A 19930-nucleotide genomic window follows, 5' to 3' on the forward strand; every position below is an offset into this window, starting at 1 on the left:
TGGGTTAATTAGTAACCTAACAGTATCTACAGGCAGTCAAATCACATGCCTGCTTAAGTGGAGAACTTCGGTTAAAGCTAAATTGTATTTGCAGGTTTCATTCATGCTTGTTTCTACTATCTTGCAGAGCATTTCTATTTATGAACAACGCTAACTTCGTGTACTGTTTAGTGCAGAGCGACCTTATGGCCAGATTTTCGCTTTTTTATTTTTATTTTCAGAGTGCCTCGGCATGCCCTCGTGCAGCCAGCCCACTCCCCTTCCTGTGCCACGTGTCTCTTCCTCCCATCCCCCCTACCTCGCCTGCCTAAAGGTGCTGAGGTGCACAGGATACAGGTTGGAAAGCCCTGGCTTCACGTAACCCCTTCAGCCACGAGACTGTTGTGAGGTGCTGGTCTACCATTATGGTGGTTCTTGAGACAGAGGCGCTGTTGAGTGGGAAGAGAAGTGCACCTCTCTGCTCTTTAAATGCCTTTCCACAGACATAGTGCCGATGTGAATGCACACAAGGTGGGGGCTACGGGTGGGAGGGGGAACTGAAGATCCCCTTACTGTAGGAGTGAGGGTTCCATGCAGCCTTCGGTGATGTTTTGGTTCTGGAGCCTATGTTACTCGTATGTGAGTGTGTATTCTTTTATGCTGCCGTCATGTTATGGTTTAGATATTTCGTTTGTGTGTGTGCTTGAGCTGGACTGAAGTCCATTCAGGCACTTGCGATAGTGAAGATCAAATGCTCGTGGCGTTTCTCTAACTCCAAACCATTTCCCTCCTCCCCCCCTCCCTGCTACTCTGCTAAATAGGTGGCACATGCCCAACCCGTCAACCCGCAGAGTGCCTGTCGCCCAATCCCCTTAACGTTATCAACACACTGTGTGGGGGTGCCTCAGCCCTGGAAGCTCATCACTAACTCTAGTACTTAAGTGTTCCCATCTTCTAGTTGTCAAACTCTCTCGTTATCTTCTTATGCGTTTCAAATGCTTCCCAAATGAACTCCTCTTTATGCAACAATACTGTTGTTTGCCCCCCTTCGACTCCGCTTGCTGCGTCTCTTATGGTTCCCAAGGCTCCATCCTCCCCCTCCACCCACCGCCTTCTTTATGTTTGTTCGTTCTCTATGCTTTTGTCCTCATCCCATATCGTTCCGACCCTAATTTGTCCCTCCTCTTCTGTTGTTGGTTTCAGGATTGGGCCCCTCTAGCCACTTCCAGACTTCATCCGTGTCAACAAAATGCCACATATTACCGTCTACTATGATTCTAAGCTTGGCTGCGAATAGCATCATGTACTTAAGGCTCCTCTCAGGAAGTTCTCTCTTTGCCGCTTCAAAGGTCCTTCGTTGCCACTGCACTGCAGAGAGAAGTCTGGGAAAAATCGAATTTGGGTGTTTTCAAATTGAATCTCTCCCCGAGGACTCTTCTGAAACCCTCTCTGGTACACTGTATGTCCCCCCCGATCTGAATTCACCCACAACATCCACCTCCCCCCCCCCCCCCTCCCTGGTACGGGAGCTCCAGTGGCTGCTTCTGGCATTGGTGCCCCAGCCCCCGTTGCTCTCTGCCGCCTGTCTCCGCTTTCCGTTGAGTGGAGGTCACTTACACCAAGCCTCCCTCTGCCACTGCGGAGGGAAATCTTACAAGTGGTTGTGTGACAGAGGCACTTATTGCTAAACCATGTGTGCCTCTACCACGCACCTCGAACCACAAGTGTGTTTTAACTACGCATGACTTTACCATGCATTTTCGTTGTACGGGCATGAATGGTAAGGGGGCATGCGTAGCCTAGGTTGCCGCTTCTCCAACCCTCCAAGCCCAAAGCCCTAAAATTCAAACCCCCTACCTCGCCCCCAGTGGCGTGAGGCACTACCCCTCCTCCTGCCCTGAGGCCTAAAACCATGCCCCTTACCATTTACAAATCCGCCCCTCCACGCTGTCCCTAAAAGTACCCAAACCCCTTTCACTGCCCTAAAACCCTGCCCAATTAAAAAGAGACCCCGATTTCCTCCCTGCCCTGACCCCTAAAACCGACCCCCACTTCTAAACCCTCCTCCCACCCCCAAAAACGTCCCCCCAAACCCGGCCCCAGCCCAACTTACCTGTCCGTGTTCGGAGCTTCCTGTTCCGATGCTTCCCTGCCCATCCTGAACACTAGAGTGCTATCTGCCTTAACGACGCATAAGAATTGTTCAGGCAAGCGTGGTTGCGCTTGCGGTGTTCAGTCACGCGTGGCTCTGCCTGCGTTTTTCCAGCCGTTCCCCCTTACATGAAGATCCAGAGGTGTTATCTTACATTGATGGCATCTACATCTCATTGATGATCTAAAATCCCTAATCTTTTTTTTTTTATTTCAGATCCTTTTTATTGAAAAAAGCATAGAAAAAAGACAAGACATACAATAAATGACACATGAAATCTCGTTACATAACAAGCGGCTAGTACCTGAGCTTGGTGAGTCTGTAGATGGTTCACATCCATTCCAGATACATATGAATACAAACTCTTCACAGTCGGAACAATAAGATCATCAGAACTGAACAGTACGTCAGGGCCCCACATCAGAGAACATTGACTAACTCATGGACTAGCTATACCATGTGAAGTTGAATAAAAGTAAAATGGACTAAAAGACTAAAAGACTGAAATATGTCATGGTACCACGAACAGCACATCATTGTCCAGTTGCGCTAGTGTGATAGGGTGCCCTGATAGCCAGTGCCTTGTTACCTGTGTGTGTAGCCCTTTCTTCTCTTTCCTTATCTTCCATTCAGGGTGGGTCAAATGAAAATGCAGATCTGTCTAGGGCCTTCCATAGCCTCTTGTGAGGAGCACGCCATGGGGAGGAGTGCAAAGCTGGATTATCCGCTCCTCTTAAAAACGAGAGCCATTCCTGCCAGACCCTGAATGATACCTCAGATGCGCTCTTCCACTTACACAACACCACTTTGCAAGCTAGAGTAAGCAGGACATCTAACAGCTGACGATCATTGTCATTATGTAGGTCCTGATCCAACACTCCCAGTAGCACATAGACGAACTCTCTTTTAGACTTGAACTTAAGAATATGATCTATGCAGTCAAACACTTTCCTCCAGAACGGTCCCAGCGCAGAGCAACCAAATAACATATGTGTTAGGTCTCCCACCTCTACATCACAATTCCAGCATATCGGACTGTCCCTCAAGTGAAGTTTATGAAGTTTTTCTGGCGTCCAGTATGTCCTATTAATGAGCATGTACTTGGTTTGGGCTAAAATCGGTGAGATCTTATTTGTTAAGGCAGTGGCATGTATCAGGCCCCAGTCAAATATTAAACCAGTAGAGTTTGGTTCAGATTCCCACTTAACTTCATTTTTCTTATGTGCCCTGCTCGGTTCAGGAAGGAGTAATTTGTAAATTTTGGAAACAAAATGACTGGATTTCAGAAAACGCGGAACCTGGGTCTTAAGCCAGGGATCTTCCGTGCTGAGGGAGCGAGGAGACAAAATAACCTTGAGTTTCAAGAAGTCATAGAAGTCCATCGGTGACAGATTGTGAATTGTCTGAAGCGAAGAAAACGGCAACGGGTGTCCCCCCTCAAATAAATCCCGCACCAGGTTAATTCCTTTCCTGGACCGACTCTCCCACTGTATGGGTTTCCCTCCCATCTTAAGTGATGGGTTATACCATAAGGAAATCAAGGTAGACTTCCTCCATAGCAACCCCACTCTGAGTCTGATCAAGCCTCAACAGTGCTCTTCTGGTGTTTAGTAAAATGTATCGGGAATGAGGCAGGTGGGAAAGGTCCATTGAGAGCAGTGCCATTAGAGGGGCATCACCAATTAGGGATTTTTCGATACCGATCCACAGCGGAGTATAGTCCGCACCCTCAGTCAACCACTGTGCCCCTTGTTTGCAGAGAAACGCCGTCTGATAGCTCCTGAAGTTAGGGAGACCCAGGCCTCCTTTGCCCTTTGATAACTGAAGTTTCTTCATTGATATCCTAGGCTTCTTCCCCTGCCACAGGAACTCACCAAACAGCCTCCCCACCTTTGTCAAGAAGGCCTCCGAAAATGTCATCGGAAGCATACTAGCCAGATAGTTCACCAGTGGAGTCACCATCATCTTTAGAGTTTCCGCCCTATCCCACCACGAAAGGAATTTCGGTGACCATCCCTCCAGCAATTTAGATATTTTTGTCAAGACTAGGCCCTCATTAACCCCCAGTGTTGTGATTAGATCTTTATCAAATTCCAGTCCTAAGTATTTAAAGCAGCCTGGCTGCCACGTCAGGCCAGAGTTCCCCATAACTTCCCTGTTACCCAAGTTGTTCAACATTTTAACCTCTGTTTTATCTTTATTCAGCTTGTATCCTGACACCCTGGAGAAGTCGTCGATGGTAGTCATGAGTGCCGATGTAGCCTCCTCCGCCCTTTCTGATACGATTACGACATCGTCCGCATAAGCGGTCAGTTTTATAACACAATCACCAAATGGAATTCCAGCAATACTCTCATTAGCTCTTAAGTGGTGCAGAAATGGCTCAATGGCCAATAGGAACAGTGAGGGTGAGAGTGGACATCCCTGTCTGGTGCCTTGGTGCAACTGAAACGCAGAGGAGAGTGAACCTCCAGCCCTAACTCTAGTGATGGGACAGGAATATAGAGACATCACCATCTTCGTGAAGGATTGACCCAAGTTGAATTTAGTTAAGACCGCATTCAGATAGTTCCAATCGACTCTATCGAAGGCCTTTTCGGCGTCAAGCGTAATTGCGACAGTGGGAGTAGATAACAGTTTTGCTTTTTCGAGTACATGAGCTAGTATTCTTGTATTATCACTTGACAATCTATGTTTCAAAAAGCCCGCTTGAGAGGCGTGTATCAGTTTGGGCAGGACCATTTGAAGTCGATTAGCTAAGATCGTGGCTAGGAGTTTGCAGTCTAGGTTTATAAGCGATATAGGCCTGTAATTCTTTGGGAGAGTTGGATCCTTCCCTTCCTTTGGAAGTACCGCAATGATGGCCTCAGACAGCGTACCCTTCACTTCACCTATAGTGCTAATTTCTTGAAATAGGTGCAATAGCGGTTGTGATAAGAGTGAGGAGAAACTCTTATAAAATCTGGCTGTGAACCCATCCGGTCCGGGTGCCTTACCGCACTTTAATGATTTAATGACTGACTTAACTTCTTGAAGCGCGATGGGGGCATTAAGTTCATCGCGCTCCATAGTAGAAAGGGATGGAAGATTACACTCCTCCAAATAGCCAGCAATTTTTGACTCAACAACCTCTGTATTTTTGGCATAAAGCTGTTCATAGAAATTTTTAAAAACCTCCGCTACCTTGACCGGATCCGAATGCGTAGTCCCTCCCTGATCCTTGATGGAATTTATCGTATTTTTCTGTATTTTGAATTTAAGGTATGCGGCTAGGCTCTTCCCTGCCTTATTAGATTCACATAATTTGAATTGTTTCCTCCTATTTAGCCAGATCCCTGCTCTCTCACTCACTATTTTGTTATACTCGTATTTTTTATTGGCTAGTTTATTCAGAGTTTCTTCCTTACTATCTAACAAGTGCTTCTTCTCTAACCCCGCAATTTCAACCTCCAATGTCTCCAGCGCTTTATTGTGGTTCTTGTTTATAGCCGATTTTATTTTAATTACGACTCCTCGTATCGTACTCTTCAGTGCCTCCCATCGGGTCAGGTCTGTAGTATCTCCCCTAATATTATGCCTTAAATACTCTTTAATTGCGGTCTCTAACATTACTCTATGTTGCTCCTTTTCGAGGACCTCCTCATTAAATCTCCATATTGATTGTCGGGTGGACGATTTGACGTTGGATAGGGACAGGGAGATGCATGAGTGGTCAGATAAAACCCTGGGTTCTATGGATGATTCTTCTATTCTGGGTATTCCATTTTTAGTAATAAATAAATAATCAATCCTGGAGAATGAATCATGTGGAGGAGAATAAAAGGTATAATCCCTCCCATCGGGGTTCTGCAACCTCCATGTATCTACAAACTGAAAACGGGTACACAGGTTAGTGAAGGCCTTATGAGATCTATTACACCGGAAGGAGCATCTGGAGTCTCTATCTAAAATGGGATCAAATGGTAAATTGAAGTCCCCTGCAAGGATGTGTATGGCTGAGTCGGGGATAGTTTCTAATTGCTTGGTCAGATCGGACCAGAATGTCAGATCACATGTATTAGGAGCATATACATTCGTAACGTAGAATTCAGTTTCGTCTTTAAACAACTTAGTCGTCACCCACCGTCCTTTGGTATCGGTAGTGGAGGAAAGCAAATCTACATTCGCTTTTTTTGCAATCAATGTCAGGACCCCATTTTTCTTCCCTATCGCGCCTGAACCTGCGACCTCAACAAAATATTTATTCTTAAGATTATGAAACTGCTGAGCATCAAGTTTAGATTCTTGTAGCAGGACAATATCACCTCTTTGCCTACGTGCATAATCCAGCACTTTCTGGCGTTTAACGGGCTGATTAAGACCTTTGACGTTAAGAGATAGTATTTTCAGATGATTCAAACCTGTTATTCCTACAGGAGTATTAATCGTCGACAGTACCATAACTAATCAGTAGCTAACATGATGAAGCGTTAACAGCCCCTTCATTCTCTCCAACGAACCCCCCACAAACACAGCATCAGTATTAGGCTTACCGGGGTCTTTATCCGGAGTCCGACTAAATGAGACTGACGTCGGTCGAAAAGTGACAACTGAGGCAATGCGGCAACGCATTCTATCAGGGCCATGGCTGGACAATCGTAAAGGCATTGGCAATAAAATGACGTGGGACCAGGTGTGCATCGTACCATGACATAGACAATACCCATACAAAAGGAAATAAATACAAAAAACATACATTTAACCCCCCTACCCCCCTCTTCCCTCCACCCTTCCCCTCCTCCCTCAACCCACCCTCTCCCTCCTCCCCACCCCGAGATGAACTAGTAGACATGGTGACACGGAAAAAAAAAAATGCCATCCCTCCCATGGACTTAATCCTTGTACATGTCAACAATTAAGGAGTTAACCAAACATGTGAAACATTGCATAACTTATGCATAACCCATGCTTCCTTATGCTTCCTACAAGCAGTAGCATTTGTTAAAGTAACAACCAGCGAGCATAGACATATTACACTTGGACCATCCCCAATGACGCGTAACCTATGCGTAACTCATGCTTCCTTCAAGCAGTAGCATTTGTTAAAGTAACAACCAGCGAACAGAGACATAGTGCACCTGGGCCATTCCCAATGACGCATCCTACCTACCCCTTCCCGCAAATCCCTTTTTGAGGAGACATTTGATACACTTCCATAGCTACAGGTGGCTGAGGGTTCCTATCGTATATCAGCTAAAGACTGGTGATTAGCATTCAAATTGCACACATTCTATCCAATAGCACGGGAATAGATCTGGAGCATCCTTCTACTTGGGCATAACAGACCAATAACAGCGCTGCAATACCTCAATATATCAACAATACGTCAGGATCCATCATTAAATTACCATCAACTTAACAGTGGTACAATAGACTGCCATGGTCTTTAAGAAACCTATTTTGTGGAGGAAGCAGAGGCCACCGACGAGGTCTCCATACGTTGTTCTACATCACCTTCCAGAATACGCCCCAGTTTTACTGGGTCTGTGAAGACCTGTGGAGACCCTTTGATGACTACACGGAATTTTGCAGGACCCACAAAGCCGATCTGGTGGCCCAGCGATTTCAACTTAGGACGTAGGGCAAGAAAGGCTTTCCTCGTATCAACAGTTTCCTTGCTGTAGTCTTGTGATATGTATACTTTATTAGATTTCCAAAGTACATGATTGTTTTTGCGCACAAATGACAGTATTTGATCCACGTGTTGGTAACGTAAGGGCTTACAAACAATAGGCCGTGGGCCTTTTTGACCCGGTGTGATTCTTCCTGGAACTCTATGAGCTCTATCAAACTCCAATGGATGACGAAAGTTAAGATTGGTTGCCTGCGAGAACCATGTTCCCAGGAATGGGACACAGGACTCGTACGCCTCTTCAGAACCCTCCGGAATTCCAAAGATCCTTAGGTTCCCTCTCCGATTTCTATCCTCCAATTCCGACAACTTCCTTGACATCTGTTCCATGGAGATGTGCAGGCGTTTAAGTGAGCTACATGTTGCAACCTCGGAGTCCTCCAGCTGACTGATTCTTGACTCCGATTCTGTGAGTCTGGCATTCGTGTCTCTGATGTCCTTACGGATAGCCACAATTTCTTCTTTTGTGGCTTTCGCAATTTCCCTAACCTCTTCCAATCTATTTAGTATCATGTCCATCGTATCTGTCACATCCTTTTTGCCTTTGACAGGGGAGATCGGGTTAGGAGGTTCAGCCTTGAGCCTTTTAAGATTCTTTGTGTCTTTGTCCCCCATCTTGTACGTTTCGTAGAAACTGCTTGCTTGACTTGAATTCCCAGCACACGACCTCTACGAGGGCCCAATCAGATCTAAGCCCAGTCAGCTCGCAGCAAAAGGCCTCCTACTCGGGCCCACAGCCGTGCACCGACTAGATATACACTACTGTAATGAGACTGCTGTCGGGACCCCTCCACCATCTGTCAACAGCGCGATCGGGAGGTCAGGAAGCTGAGAGCGCAGAGTTCCCCACATGTGGCTTGTGCCACGTAGTAAGAGCGATGTCGACGGGCTTAGATGCAGAGTCAGGCTCGTAACACACCACGAGCACCAAACCCAACTTACCGCTCCACCTTGTTATATTTAAACATCTTCTTCGCAGACAGCACAGATGCGCATTATGTTACCAGTTTTGCCAGCTTTCCATCGATTAAAACACTTGCTTCCCACAGTGCACATTTTACAGTCCAGTCTCCTACATGCGCAGCATAAATGCACAAATGCAGTATTGAGTATCAGATGAACCGATGCTGTTTGTGTTGACACTAGAGGGATCTGCTAATCACCGCTTTTGCCGCCGCCGCCATTTTACAAATACATAGGAAGTCCATGCATCATTCCGGCTCCTTACACTTGAAGCCACACACCATCTGCAGCATTTGTGGCATTAGTAGCATCTGTATCGCCCTGATCCCATGAGACTTCACTCCCCTTCTCACTATTGGCAGACTGATGCTGGTCACCCAACTCAGGACAGCAACTCCGGACTCCGCCGACCTCACATGAGCCTCATAAACCGGCATAAGCCCCTATTGCCGCCATTTTGATGCCTTTGTGTACCTGTGGCTCTCGGTAGCGCTCCATGCGGTGAGGGTGTTTGGATTGACATGCCAGCTTGTCAGAAAACATACTACCCCTCCCGCAGTCCAAGGATGCTGCTTCCCACGCCGACCTCCTTTCACAAACCAGTTTGCTCACGTTCCGACAATCGCCCAGGGACCGCTGCCATTTTACCTCTCGGCGTTCCGCATGACTGGGATGTCAAACTCCGTCTTATTCAGCCCCAAACGTGACATACGAATCACTCACTCTTGTTGTGTGCCATCAGGGTCCCGTCCGTGGTCCCAGGGTCGTATTAGCACCAACGCGAGCCGCCGGGTTCGGCAGGGTCCTGTGGCTGCAGGCGCCGTTCGCGGTTACCGCACGGGAGCAGGCTCCAGTGCACCCGAACAGAACTCGTCCTCAGGGGCACCCAGGTGTCCCAGATTCAGTCCAGACGGAGATACGACCCTCCGATCCACATATTTATACTTTTCACCGGGCACAGCAATGCTTGTGACTCCCAAATCGTTCCGTGATCGCTAAGCCGCTATCTTCTCCGGCGTCCAAACCACGCCCCCCCTAAAATCCCTAATCATAATGTGATTTTGCTTGGATATTAGTTTTTCAGGGAGGCTTACAGAAGTGTGCTGCTTTACTTCTTCCTAATACCTCAAGGCAGTTGCAGGCCCCTATGAGGTTTCTGAACTTCGGAAGAATTTACCTCCTGTATTATGCTGAGCACATATGAATTCATCATGCCCACGTTTTTGGAAAACAATTGGATGAAAACACAAACAGTGGTCTTACCTGGACTGCAAGCAGACATGTGAGAGATGAAGTGCGTATAGACACGGGACAACAAGACAATCCTAGTGATTATGGTTGTTCCTAGCACTTCAGTGCACACTAATGTAGTTTACAATGAGGGGCAGATGACCCCATAGCTTATAGATCAAATGTATATTCAACTGGTAGGGGATCCAGTCACTCTTTCTAAATGATTATATATACGATCTTTACGATCACCTCATCCGCCTTACATCTTTTCCGGAAGGATTTGAATTAAACAAAGGCAAACTCAAATGCATGCATTAACACATTGGGTCTGAGAACTACAAACAATTCAATCAAATAAGGTGCCATGGATGCTCATAACTTACCCCCCTCGCTTACTCACAATCTCACGTCCATGAGGATAATGAAAGAAGTATCATACAACCTCTTTCTTACCTAACGAACAGATAGAGGGCGCTCCCTTTTCTGTTGCTGAAGATGCACATATGTGGCTCAAACATGGAGTAATTTCTCTGCCTTTCATTTTTGACTACCATAAACATATACCTGTTGGATGGTATGAAAGCCTGCATAACACATTTCTACAACACACATGGAAATTTCCTTTCATGTACTGTTTCTTAACCTCTTCTGTGCCCATGACGAGATAGTCTCGTCATGGAGCACGGTCGCGCTGTGCCCATGACGAGACTATCTCGTCATGAAACCCACCCGCGTGGGAAACGCCCGGCACAGGAGGGGGAAAGGGCAAAAGACAATCCTGTCTTCATTACCATATCTTCGGGCACTAATCTTCTAGAATACTCATTCCTCTGTGATTCATTTGTGATACTTGTGATCCTTTGAAGCCAACCCTTACTTCCAAATTCCTCAAACTGCTTGCTTCTTTTATTCCTTTTATCACATACTTTTAAGTAACAACTCCTATATGTGAGGCTGTTTCTACTTTTCGCCTCACATACACCTTTCATGTTGGTGGCCATGATTTACCGCTGTGGATGTCTATTCTGACATTCTAGTTTGAATTAGCAGAAGCCCCTGCCCACTCCCGCCGGATCGCCGGTATACTTTAGGAGCATCCACACATCAGCTCACTACCTTCCGACCCCGGCAGCGCGTGGATAGGTCTGCCGACGTACTTGCCACGGAGCAAGCGTGAGTATTCCTACAATCCTCCCGGCTTACACTGCAGTTGCCGTGGGGAGAGGAGTTGGTCCAATGGCTAGGGCGGCTGCCCTCCAATCTGGGGAACCTGGTTCCAGTCTAGGCAAGAACATGCAAAATCCTGTGATCCTCGGCAAATCATTTAATCTCCCCGTGCCTAACAAAAATCTATGTAACGCAACTGGTGCTCGTGTAAAGCGCTCTGATACCCGATACCTTCGGTCAAGGTCGTGCTATATAAAACTCCGTAAATAAATAAATGGTCGCCCTTCTCTTTACTTATCTCCTGGCTCCCAGCTTACATGGCAGTTGCCGCAGTTCTCTTTCCTTATCTCCTGCATTTTTCGTTACACTTTTTGTTAACTTGAGTATGTCCTTAAACTTTGTCTTTTTACGACTCCGCCCAGGACACTAGGTAATCCCAAGTGTCTGGTCTGCCGAGAGTCAATGACGTGAGTTACCGACCCTAAAAGGGTGAGTTTTTCTTTCTGCTACGATGGTGGTTGTTCCACCATACCTACTTGGAGAGCCAGTAAATCACTAGTTTGCCTTGCACTCATGTGCCTCTCACATTGTTTTTAAAGATTACACCACCGTGTGTTTTTAGCATGTCATATTCCGAGGGGACACGTTTGTTTTGTCTTTGAATTATATTGGATTGCATTAATGTATTCCTTATCTATCACATGATGTTTTTGTTTTATTAGGGTTGGTCATCTAATTACAGGTACCACACTATAGGTTTTAGGTTGGTTTATCAGGGACACATCACCAGACAACCATCCACTGTGTAGATAGCTTTGATCTTTTATACTGGTCCTGACGAATTGCTGCTAGATCTGTGGACTATTAGGCGAGAAACATGTTGACCACTTGACAGTGCGGCATCCCTGGAACGTTATTTCAGTAGTGCGCCTCCCTGTTTCTTTACCAGTTTGGAAATCCTTCTGATTAAAATTGTTCTCTCTGGAACTTCCATATCCTGTTTTGACTTCCCTGGATTCATTCACCTGTACCCCTTCCAACTACACACACAGGTACCTCACCCCCACGGCACCAAACGGCACTTTGGAATAAAAGATCTCCGCCAAAGAGCCCCTCATAGGGAGCCGTCCGGTATTGTAGCGCCGACCTGACGATGAGCAAGCCCTATGATTCCAACAGGAGGAATTCCCCGTTCCCCCTGTAATCTGTGAGGACTGCAGACAACCCAGCCCTCCTGACCTCTTTACTTCATGTTAGGAACTGCATGCCCTCTTGCATTTATCATTATTGGGGCATGTATGCTGGACCAGTTTTGACAACACAATTTCTACTGCCAGACCGTGCAGCTGAGGTAAAAGGCAGGCCAGGTCACGGAGCATAATTAAAGCAGCTGTCTAAAGCAACAAATGGAAAGTTGCTTTTCTTCTGCTGTCGTTTAGTAGCTTATAATGACAAGCAGATAGAGAAAAGCTAGTCTCTTTCTGCATGTTTCTACACGTTCAGAGCTACTGCAGGTTTTTTTTTAACTGTCTTTTATTGAACTGTTTCTAATATCTGTTTGCATCAAATATCTAGTATCAAATATCTAATAATAGTAATCTAATAAATCCAAATCAAACCGATCCAGAATTATGGTCCGTTACCGTGAGTCTTTACGGTGTTCACACATCTGTATCTCCGATCGCATCCTCAAGGACTCGAGGACGCGATCGGAGATACAGATGTGTGAACACCGTAAAGACTCACGGTAACAGACCACGATTCTGGATCGGTTTGATTTGGATTTATTAGATTACTGCCATTACCTACAGACCGTCTGGGCCGGAATTATCACCACACTTAAAAAACATACTAATACAGGACTCAGGAGCCTTGAAAAAGTCGCGGGGTAATCCCCATGCTGGCGACGAAACACGTGTTGGCTTGTAACCTGTATAAAGATTCTGAAAACCAAGGAGCGAAAAAAGAAGAATAAAGAACAAAAGAAACGTGTTCTAATACCTGTTATACTGTCTTGACTTACTGTGGCTACAGCTGTCATACCCTTATACGAAATGTGTGCTGGGGCTGTTGTTTTTTTGTACCCTTTAACTCAGCCGGGGTCAATACCACTTGTGGTGTACCTCAAGGTTCATCCCTCTCCCCTCATCTGTTTAACATCTATATCTGTCCCTTGATCCACACCCTCCAAAACAGGGGAGTGAAGGTATATAATTATGCAGATGACATGCAGCTGATTTTCCCGATTGACGCGACGGAGGAATCCAAGGATTTCTTCCAACATACCATGCTCTTCATTAAAGTTTGGATGAGTCACAACTATCTTAAATTAAACTCTGATAAAACCGAGATAGTTATTTCCAAATAACCGACTCGATCAGTGGACGCCAGCACATTGACCAGCTGCATTGGGCACTCCACCTATCCCTAAAAACTCGGGCAAAAGTCTGGGGATTAAAATCAATGCCAATCTATCCATGCATGAACAGATCAACCTGGTTACTTCATCTTGTGTCTACCACCTGAGGACCTTTAAGAAAATCAGGAAATTCTTTACTAGGGAGGTAATCATGCTGGCCTTGATCATGTGCAGGCTGGACTATGCCTACGCTATCTATTTAGGGCTCCCTGCCAATCAAACCCATAGGTTGCAGCTGATTCAAAATCAAGATGCTAGGATAGTCTTTCAGCAACCGAGACATTGTCATACCAAGCCACTTATGAAGCAGCTACACTGGCTCCCTGTAACTCAGCGGTCCATGTTTAAGACGGGTTGTATGATCTTTAACGCACTTTACGAGACGGGCCCTAAATTTGTATCCGCAAAGATCTCACGGTACTTACCCAAACGGAATCTCAGATCGGCCTCTATGAATATGCTGACTATTCCCAGATTTAAGCGCAAGAGAACGGGTGGCTCTCGCTTTTCTGTACTTGGCCCAACACTTTGGAATTCTCCGCCGATAGACATCAGACTAACCTCGGAGTACACCAGCTTCAGGAAAAAACTAAAAACTTGGTTGTTCACCCTAGCCTACTGTTAGAGCTCTTCGGGAAGGCTGTCCCATTTCCGAAGGCGCCAAGAAACCTTTTGGTATACGAGCGCTTGATAAATACCCCAAACACAAACATAAAGATATCTGCCTGTTCCTACCATTAGGGCAGGTTTACAAGTGTTTCGGCGGTGGCAATGGCCAGGTAAAATCTTTGTGGGTACCCATAAAGTTATTGTGTATTCGGTACGTTTCTCAAGTGCGCCCACTGACACTCCCCCATTCCCGCCCCTAACCATAAACCTAGGATGCTGAAGAATCCACCATCGTCATTTTATCAATCCTCTTGAATGCAAGATTCTAGACTTCACTTGTCCCGATTCTTTGAGTCACAAAGTGAAACTTTGTCACAGATGACTTTTTATTTGCACCCAATGTACACATCGCTGCGTACAAATGTTTGTGAATACTATATAAATTAGGCCAGAGCAAAAATTGTAATTGCGCTCAATGGCCTCAAAGCTTCCCATTTGGTGCATCTTTTATAAGCAAGCACGCCCCTCGTGTGAAAAAAAAGCCTTGTGAGATACCAGGGGAAGACAGGTTTGCACATAAAATGTACAGGTGCAGCTGAAAGGCATTTTGTGGTCGAACCTGTCTCATGTCGGGGTCTGCGATTCATGTCACCAGGTGCGCGCCTGTTTCAAAAATAAGTCTCGCTAGGTGTAATAATCCACATTTTGCTATGAAAGTATCGTTTTGCAAAATGTAAATGTACTTATGCAAGAAAAATGACTATGCACAGCCCTAATAAATGTCATGTGGCTTCCCTTTCTAATTCAGCGATACACATCGACCACTGTTTGTAAACCTGGCTCAGCAGATTCCATATATATATTTTTTTTTAAAATGTTTTTTTCTGAAGTGACTGAATGAATATTAAGTATACAAGCCACTAATGCTCAACCGAAATGTGCTTCATGTACAGTTATATAACACAGTGACATTGCATAGTACAATTATCCTTGTATTTCGTGACACTCGTCTTGGTAACATTGAGCGAAGTGTCGGCTGCAGCTTTCTCAGTGGTTCTGTTTCTGGTTTTAGATTTGCAGTTTTCCCTTGTGGAGTTCGGTGAACTTGTCTTTTCTCGTGAGGCAGTGAACGCCCAGTGGAAATGGTAACGGAGGACGAGGCGCACACAGAGACAGCCCATTAGGTGACGTATGATATGATTTGATAAAATGCTGTTACCGTATCTTTCTTCTTGGACTACATTTTCGAATATCGAGTTAATTGTAATATTAACTTCTTGGACTTATAAATGTAGAGGGATCTGATCTGTGTCCAGCTTTATTATAAAATACTTTTAACTGTGAGGGCTGTTTTACTAAAATCTTTAAATACCAATTGTATGTCCCACCGGCCACACAACTCGAGCCTTCTGGTTGCGAAAGGTCTAATGTGAACTTACATTGGGCTTAGAGCCCGCCCATTGCTCACCATTGGCTGGCCTTATTTTCCGTCTCATATGCTTGCTTCTTAATTAATAGCTTAACTTCCTCTTTTTGTGTCTGTCCCTCCCCTGGATCAAAGCCTCTTTATGATCATCTGATTGGCTGATTTGTATCCTTCCACTCCTCACATTTGGTGAACTACTTTTTTCTTTTTCATTCAGCTTTCGATGATAGCGGATGTGTTTTCTAGCTCTCTCCTTTGTGTGCTGCTGCCGCCCATGCCCTCACATACCCACTCCCTCCACACTGTGTTGCTCCCCACCTCTCCCAGCTTGTCTGTAAAAGCACAGCAACAGGGATATTTGTGCTGGGATATGGCTGAAGACCAGATTTTAAACATTACTTTTGCCTTTTCTCCCGCAGTCCACAAATAGCATAAAAGCACAAGCTTTGGAACGCAAAGGTGTTTACAGCACTGGGGGTAGGGCCATCTGTTCCACTGAGGAGAGAAGTGTGCTTAGCATAACACTTCCGGAAGCCCATAAATCTGCTCCCTGGGCTAATGTAGGAGAACAAATGGATGAATCCTGTAGAAAATAAATCAGGCCTTACCAGTGTTTCTTTTACATTCTGACACCACCTTATTCTGTCTAAGTTCTGTTCAGAGTTAGCTGAAAAGTATTTGTAAATAAACCAGGCCATTTATGATTATCAAAACCATTGAGTTCATTAGTTTTGAGATACCCTGTTTGCTTTTCCTCCTGTATTTTGAAAAGTGTGTTTGTTTTACTTTTAATCAGTACTTTATTGACCGATATTTGCAAAGCTAACAGCTCTTCACACGTGGTAGATGGGAAGACCTTTTGGCTTTACCAATGCTTGTTGCTAACCATGTCACCTTCTGTATGTTAACTTTGGCCTTTAGGAAATTGTACTGCCCTTGTCTACTATGACTTCACATGAGTTATTGCTCTGAACGTCTGTACCTTTAGTCTTAGAAACCGATTCTTAACAACTTAAACACTGCAGGATATCTATCAGTGGGTAAGCCTTCTTTATTGGAAACGTATGAAACTATTTTAACCCCTTGAGTGCCCCGCCCTTTCCACGCCCTGTGCCGGGCGTTTCATTAGCGGGCGGGGCTCATGATGAGATAGTCTCGTCATGGGCACAGCGCAACCGCGGCCCATGACGAGACCATCTCGTCATGGGCACTCAAGAGGTTAAGCTAATTGGCCAGGGCAGTGTACCGGGTGCCTTCTGTCCCCTCTCTTCAGGCTTGCTGTTCTGTCTTGGTGGGAGGTGGAGGGGTCCCCAGGAGTGGTAAAGTGTTGGGCCCCGGGAGATGGAGTCCCTGTGACGAAAGTTGGCTCAGGGAGGTGGCCCATTGCATGACTCTTCCCCATCAGTTATTAAGAACAATAAAGACGTGCCGACCCCCGGCGGGGACATGGTTTCCCAGGTGAAATTCCCCAAACAACAGAGAGCTATGCACCCATTTTATTTTCTTCTTTCAATTGACCAAACTTCCCAGGTTTGTTTCTCAGGCCCTTTTGGCCAAATCTTTACAATTGTGGCCTTGTTTTGCTGAAATCCAAGTCCTCTCCCTTGGTTAATTCTCAGGAGGCATAAAGGGCCCTGGTAATGCCAGTCCCAGTACCGGCTCTCAGCTGTAGTCAAAGGCCTCAGTCCATCCTTGCAGGGCATCGGGATGCTTCTGCTTCCAGCTGGCCATTCGTTCGCCGTCATTGACTCCCAGTTCCAGGGGTTTCTCACTGTCTTTTCTTTGAGCAGAAGTTTTAATCGGGGGTGGAAAGTTTTAGGGACCAAATACCCCTGGCAAAACCTAGGATGCCACATCACCCTTTTACCCCGGTCCCAAGACTCCTTCAGAGCATTCTGGGATAATCCAAAATGGTGATTTCAAGTTTTCTCTGGTAAGAGCTCCTCTGAGGGCCTCCGCTCTCACCCTAGCTGACACAGCTGCCTGATCCATTTCCAACAAAACTTCAAAGGCCAGACACTCCTGTGGTCATTTCAGAGCTCTAAGCTCCCTCCTTTATTCCAATGGGCCTGGCAGGTGCAGTGGAACAAGTTAATTATCCGATACAAATCTCCTCCTCACCCCTTCCTTACCAAGGAACTGAGTCAATCACTCTTGATTGCCCTTTTGTGTGGGTAGGCCTTTGATGGTTCTGCTGGGACGTAGAGTGATTAACGTGGCTCACTATGGGGAACAAAAGCTTGGAACCTGATTGAGCTGAGCCAAAGAAATATGACGATTCCTGAAGTCCCATAAGATGTGGATGTGGGTTATTAGGGACTGGGAATTTGAGTGTGTTTTACCCCAGGTTGGTACCTTGCTGGACCCTGTAGGCCTAAGTGGAGCAAAACAGTACTTGGGACATCTTTTGCTAATATGTATACTACAGTGAGAACACCACAGATTTTCCAGAAAGCACCACAGACCTACACTTTGATGCCGGCTCATTTTATAAGGTCTGCCCCGTGTCCGTAGCAATCCTTGCAGAGTCCTTTCTGCAACAGGCTACCTGTGCAGAGATACCAGGCTGCACACGATGATAGTTTCAAAGGTGCAGCCCACACACTTATGTACTCGTGTACAACCATCCAAGTGCCTCTTACATTAGCTGTGCAGCAGCAACCTTGTCATAAAAGTAGACACTGGCTGTTAATATGCTTAGTCTAATTACTGTGAATTTACTGTTAGTGAGACTCAGGTTGTGACATTCACTCACAGTAAAAGTTTTTTTAAAAACCTGGTAATCATTTGCAAAAAATCCCGGTAGACTAAACAGGCATAACCCATTTGCTAAAATGCCTAAGCATATTGGAGAAGAGTTGATTAGATTACTCAAGCCGCTTTATGATGAAGTGCGGATAAAAGACAAGGATCCATCCTTATGATTGTCTCCCATTGCTATAGCGCAGAAGAGAAACAATGAGTTGATAATGTGTATAGACCCCAGGGGTCTTAATAGAGCAATATGGTTCAATGGTTATCCTCTGCCCAACTCAGACGACATGGATACCACTTTGTCAGGGCTGAAGATTTTTCAAAGTTTGATGTTCATTTGACCTACCATCAGGTTGAATTTGTGGAATAGTCTAAGCATTTCACTGCTTTTTTGACTCCTGGTGACATTTTTCAATTTTGAGGGATGTCATTTGGGCAGACTCCGCTGTTACAGCGACTCTTGGATGAAGTACTGAGGGGGTCACAGTGGTTTGTCCGTGTTCCTAGATCACATCTTGGCTTTGGAAAGTAGTACACGGAACAGATTTGTAGGATAGATGCTGAACGTCAAAAGAAGGGGTCTAATTGTGCAAGCATAAGTGTGTGCTTGGAGTGCATAAATTGGAATTTCTCATACATGTGGTTTCTAGGAGAGGAAGTGCTCCACGACCCGATTTACCGAAAGCACTAAATTCATCCAAAACTCTAACTGTTGCTGCAACACTACACAAGCTGTTAAAAGAAATTCGAAGTTTGTCTGGTGTGTGGAACAGGAATATGCTTTCAATTATATGAAGGAGCGTATTCAATGCTTACATACCTGGAAAGACGCGTTTCGTCTCAAGGGAGAGGGGATTCAGAGCACAAAGTGGTCTTTGCATCTCGCATTCTGAGACCACAATAACGTCTTTATTCTGTAATCTAGTGAGGGATGCTTCCATGCACATTGATGGTGAAAGATTCAGGTCAAATGCATGGGGTATAACATTTTTGTTGCACAGTTATCATAAAACACTTATTACAGTTTTAAGTGGTATTACTGTCAATGTAAGTAAGGCTGCAGCCAGGTTAGTTAAGCTAAGTGCCAAACTGCTTGAGCATCACTTTGATGTTTAACGTGTTCCTGTGGAAGGAACATGGAAGCAGATTGCTTACCTCATCCTCAAGGGTCTGATTATGTGCATGATGAAGTAGCAGAAGAAAAAGATAGTGATTGTGTTGTGGCAAGTGTTTGTTGGACCAGGTGCAAGTGCCTCAGTGAGGAGTGGAGAAAAGCTTTTTTCCACTGATGGAGTTCTGTTGAATGTAATGCACAATGTGAGGAAAGACTAGCAGTGAGAAAGCAATCTGCAAGTCAATGTGAAGCTGTACATAAAGTCGAAATCGAGTTGTCGGCAAAGGATGGTTTATTATTTTGTGACGGTAAGCTGATTCCTCCATTGATGAAACGCATCTCTTCAAGACGCACAATAAGAAAAGGATGTGAGAGCTGTACTAGTTGCTTGTTGTGGACAGGGATGTAGAAACATGGGTTGGTTAATGCATTACTTGTGTGCA

At 45.4% G+C, this 19930-nt stretch overlaps 1 protein-coding gene across 1 annotated transcript in view; it reads left to right on the forward strand.

The window, feature by feature from the left end:
* ZBTB43 (zinc finger and BTB domain containing 43) overlaps positions 1 to 19930 on the forward strand; it is a 102421-nt gene that overhangs the window by 66931 nt on the left and 15560 nt on the right. The window contains exon 2 of the mRNA XM_085613817.1: positions 15266 to 15377. The gene's annotated coding sequence lies outside the window, so the exon portion shown is untranslated. The remainder of the gene's footprint in view (positions 1 to 15265; positions 15378 to 19930) is intronic.

Source organism: Triturus cristatus, chromosome 1_2, assembly GCF_964204655.1.
Source record: "Triturus cristatus chromosome 1_2, aTriCri1.1, whole genome shotgun sequence".
Taxonomy (NCBI): domain Eukaryota; kingdom Metazoa; phylum Chordata; class Amphibia; order Caudata; family Salamandridae; genus Triturus; species Triturus cristatus.